Here is a 4,932-nt window from a genome sequence, read left to right on the forward strand (position 1 = left end):
GCCTATCAAGGGAGGGGCTCTATCCATCCGTACAGCATGATATCTTCTGGCCGCCAGACCCTAACTACCTACACAGTGAGAATAAAATACTCCTCATGAAAAGAAAAAGACCTGTGCAGCACATCCCATGTAGAAGATGGCCCTGGTGTCCCAGAGGGAATTGGCCATGGCTTTGGCAAGAGTGGTGGAGATGCAGCCCAGGTCGAGGAGGGCGAGGTTGAGGAGGAAGAAGTACATGGGGGTGTGGAGGCGGTGGTTGCAAGCTATGGCAGTGAGGATGAGGCCGTTGCCCAGGAGGGCAGCCAGGTAGATGCCCAGGTGAACCATGGGATTAGAAATTAGACAGTGATTGATTAAGAATGAATATACAGGCAACACTCATTGTTTATATGTGCTACATTTGTGATGCATTGTGCCTGTGCTGCGCTTAGGCCTCCAGATAACAGGAGCCCCTGGGACCCCAAGAACCAGATCAAATCAACCTTATGGTTTGGACTGTGACCAAGGGCTTAGAGATAGGAAGGCCTGTTTAAGAAAGGAGAAGATAAAGAATGTCAGCATGATGGAAGCAAAACACCCCCAAAACAGAACACTACTACATATGAGAAGCCCAGTTTCCCTGAGGTAGGACTTTGAGCAGGAGAGCTTGAGGATCTGGGGGATTTCACAGAAGAACTGGTCCACAGCATTAACTTGGCAGAGGGGCAGTGAAACTGTATTGGCAGCGTGCAGCACAGCATGGAGAACCCCACTGCCCCAGGCAGCTGCTGCCATCTGGGCACAAGCTCTGCTGCCTGGGAGGGTCCCGTAGTGCAGGGGCTTGCAGATGGCTATGTAGGCGTCATAGGCCATGACAGTGAGAAGATAATACGCTGCTGAAAAGAAAAAAAAGAAAAAGACCTGGTCAACACTTCCTGCATAGGAGATGGCCCTGGTGTCCCAGAGGGAATTGGCCATGGCTTTGGGAAGAGTGGTGGAGATGCAGCCCATGTCGAGGAGGGCGAGGTTCAGGAGGAAGAAGTACATGGGGGTGTAGAGGCGGTGGTCACTGGCTACGGCTGTGAGGATGAGGCCATTGCCCAGGATGGCAGCCAGGTAGATGCCCAGGAAGAGCCCGAAGTGCAGGAGCTGCAGCTCCCGTGTGTCTGTGAATGGCCAGCAGGAGGAACTTGGTGATGGAGCTGCTGTTGACATTTAATTCCTCTGGGCCTGGGGACCTGTCTGAGGAGGAAAATACAACAAAAGGTTAAGCTAGGCCATGTGAGCAAAACATACTCTATTGCTTGTTACACCTCAAAACTTCTGCTACACTTTCAGGAAAACCTCTGCTGCAGGTGCCTTGCTAGAGCTCTGGTTGGTGCTGCCAGAGGGTGCTGCTGGAAGCAGGGGACTCTTTCCTTGGCATTTCTGCTGCACTCCAGGTGAAATCTTGTGGGTCCTGTGAGGCAACGACTCTGTCCTTGAGATCAGAGTGAGGGAAGTAATCTGGGTATGGAGAGCTGTATGAGGAGGAAAAAACAGGAAAATATTAGGACAGAACTCTGTAAACAAACCTACTCCATTTCTTGTACAAAGCTCCCAGACTGCCTCTCCCCTTTCAGGAACACCTTTGCAGGTCCCTTTCATGAGCTGTGGTTGGTGCTGGTTCATGGGGCCACTGGGATGAGAAAGGTTCAAGGGGAGGCAGTCCTGCTCTCCACAGTTAGGTAAATGAGAACATGGGCTGTTCTTGGATTAAATACAGATGAGATATCAAACTATTTTCAGCATGCTTGCTGCAAATTCACACTAACTCCGTGTTCTTGTGAAAACCCACCATCCAGACTGTGTGCTTTTTAAAGTTTCCAAATCTTATCTAAGCGATCCTTTTAGGTATATATCCTTGGCATTTGTCCTGCCCACCCGTGGAAATCTTGGAGGTCCCGCAAGGCAAAGGGACCGTCCCTCAGTGAAGGGAATGAACGACACGACTCCAGGCGGGTGCGGAGCTGAAGCAACTTTATTGTCCAACCCATCTACTTATCTATATAAGATAGTAGATACTTAGCATATCTACAGGCTTTTATCACTCGACTTGGCAAAGCTTGCTCATTAGCCATTATTTATTGTTCACAAGGCGATTGCGCGGCATCCATATCTCCTTTGCGTGTACTGATGAGCAACAGGGCAGACTCCACCTGTTGTTTTTGTTCTTCTTATCCCCCAATTGTACCTCCTTTATCTTCAAGCTACGTGACTTTCGCCTCGTTCTGCATTTTTCCTTTTTTCACTTCATCTCTGTATCTAATATACTCCACATACTTTCTGACTGATCTCCCACACCTCAGGACAGAGTGAGGACAGCAGTTGTATCAGTCAGTCCTGGTCTCTGCCCTGTGCGGGCACCTCTGGAGGATGGTCACACTCAGGTGTTCCTCTGAGAACCTTAATGCTGCTGAGAGCACAGGAATCCATTTTCAGGTAGCACATCTCTTAAACCCTCACCCATCTCATCATACGTGAGGAGGATCTCAGCTCTCTGCTCTTCACCACGGACATAGAGGGATCATAGCAGCTGCCCATATACAACCATTCAGCATCATTTCTATGGCCTTAGGACTGACATGTCTTCTCCATGGGGCTGCTAGATAACATAGAGCTGCTAGGGCAGAGTTGTGCCCTCGTGCATGGACACACGCCACCCAGCACAAGCCCCATGTAAAGAGTCAAATTCACTTAGATGTGGTATCCTTAAGGGAGAATCAGCTCCTTCCCCACACACAGCATTTCCCAGAGACCCGACAGTTAGGAGGGAACATGGATGCCTTTTATTCGTAGCGTATCTGAGAGATAAGAACATCATCACCAGTTTTTGAGCTGCAAACAAAGTCTCACCCCCAGACCTCTAGTGAGTTAAAAGGAAATTTATGACATTATTAGATGAGAAAAGAAGCTAATGAATTTGTATGAAGAAGGCCGTCGGCAGGGCAGGTGCCCAAATTTTTGGGCACCCATGTTGCTTCTGGGAGTAGCTCCCTCTCACTCCCTGCCCATGGCTCTGCTGCCTGCAGCTGTCCCTGCCTGCAGCTGGGTCTCTGTCCACACACCTCCTGCCTGCAGGCCACAGCCCCCATCCCACCCGCTGGGTGCTCAGCTCTGCCCTGCAGACACCTGCTGGCAGCAGGGCTCTGCCCAGGGGCAGCTGGTTGGGGACACGTCCTAGAGACCAGGTCACACAGACCCTGCTGACACTGCACGTGTGGTGGTGGAGCTGAGGGGCAGGAAAGGGATTTGCTGGGGTCCTTGTAACCCTCAGTGGTATGGCTTAGGAGTGTCAGCCTCATCTGGGAAGTATTCCTTCTATTCCTCCTATTTCTATTCCCACAGAGCCAAAGAAGAGAAAGCTGAAAGCTCACGAGGCTCAAGAAAGCTGAGACTGAAGCGGAAATCCCTTGCCTTGACCCAGCTCTTGCAAAGTCCCTTGGATACATCCTGGTTGTGCTATGGGGCTGTGAGCAGGCTGCCCCAGGCAGCAGCTTCCCACCAGCGGCAGGACCCTGCCCTGACGGGGAGGCTCCTTCCACCTGCAGCTTCTCCCCGCAGTGCCCTGGGCAACTCCCCGGGCAGGCTGAGTGCTGAGCCTGGCAGGCGGCAGAGGCCCTGCCCCAGCACACAGCTCCTGGGGCACAGCAGGGACCCAGCTCTGCACCACAGCCCTGGCCACCCCTGCCTGCACCCCCGGCTTCTCCTTCCTCCAGGACCTGCGGCTGCATTGCCCTCCAGCCAGAGACTTACCGGGGTCAGGGCTGGGAAGTGTTCTCCCTCAGTGAGCTCTGTGCATCCTGCCACTTCTGCCTGCCTTTAACCACTGTGTCTGTGCAGGGAGTGCCCTCAGCCCTGCTGCGCTGTGCAGAGGAGCTGCTCCTGGGCAGAGCTGTGTCTCTGCAGCACTGCCCGCTTGCCAGGAGCTCCCCTTGGGCCCAGGAGCCTGGCCCAGCTCAGCAGCAGAGGCCCAGCCCAAGGCCTCCCTTGCTCTGCCCCCCACCAGGCTCCCTGCCCATGGCCCTGGGGCTACAGGGGAACCTGCTGGGAAACAGCCTGAAGGAATCCCTGGGATTCCCTCCCTCACTTGGGCACAGACACTTCTTCACAACAAGGTCATTTCTCCTGGATGAAAAACACGGACAATCACATCTTCATGTCCTAGTTATTTATGGGACACCCAGCCAGGGTCACAGAAGGAACTCCTTTACCACCTGCTTAGGGAAGGGATTCAGCATAGTCAGTCAAGGCATATCATACTGGGTTTTAGGCCTGGGATTGGAAGGGGGCTCACCTCCCTCCCATGCCTGCCACAGACCCACAGGTTCTGAGAATTCTCTGGCCTTAAGTCAGGTGTACACTACACAGGCACCTGCATGGGAGGTGTACTGGGTCTGGCTGGGATGTTAACTTTCCCTGCAGCAGCCCATACAGTGCTGCGCTCTGCACTTGTAGCTAGAACAGCAGTGGTATCACACCAGTGTTGTGTCTGCTGCTGAGAAGTGCTGGCACAGCATCAGGACTCTCTCTGACCCTCCTAGGGGGTGGGCAAAAAGTGAGAAAGAAACATCACCAGGGCAGCTGACCTAAACCAACCAAAGGGATATTCCATACCATATGATGTCACACTCAGCAATAAAAGGTGGAAAAAGGAAGAAGAGGGGAGGGGTGGGCTCTCGTTGCGAAAACGTCTGTCCTCCTCCCGAACACTGGCTACGTGCGTTGAGGCCCTGCTTCAAGGACGTGGTCAAGCATCGCTCATTTGTGGGAAGTAGAGAGTAATTTATTTCCTCTGCACTTCCACATAGCCTTTACTTGTTTTGTTTAGTTATTCCCTTTCCCCCTCCCTTTTCCCCTTTCCCTTTTTTCCCTTTAGTTGAATTGTTTAATTAATAATAATATTTCCTTAAT

At 52.3% G+C, this 4,932-nt stretch overlaps 1 long non-coding RNA gene across 1 annotated transcript; it reads right to left on the reverse strand.

The window, feature by feature from the left end:
- Window positions 1-1,086: 1,086 nt before the first annotated feature.
- Window positions 1,087-4,121, reverse strand: LOC118158929. The gene is made up of 3 exons (XR_004746950.1): window positions 3,775-4,121; window positions 1,310-1,499; window positions 1,087-1,221 (listed from the first exon to the last, which is right to left on the reverse strand). It is a non-coding gene; the product is annotated as an uncharacterized LOC118158929 (long non-coding RNA).
- Window positions 4,122-4,932: the final 811 nt, after the last annotated feature.

This window comes from Oxyura jamaicensis, unplaced genomic scaffold (assembly GCF_011077185.1).
Source record: "Oxyura jamaicensis isolate SHBP4307 breed ruddy duck unplaced genomic scaffold, BPBGC_Ojam_1.0 oxyUn_random_OJ61550, whole genome shotgun sequence".
Classification (NCBI taxonomy): Eukaryota; Metazoa; Chordata; class Aves; order Anseriformes; family Anatidae; genus Oxyura; species Oxyura jamaicensis.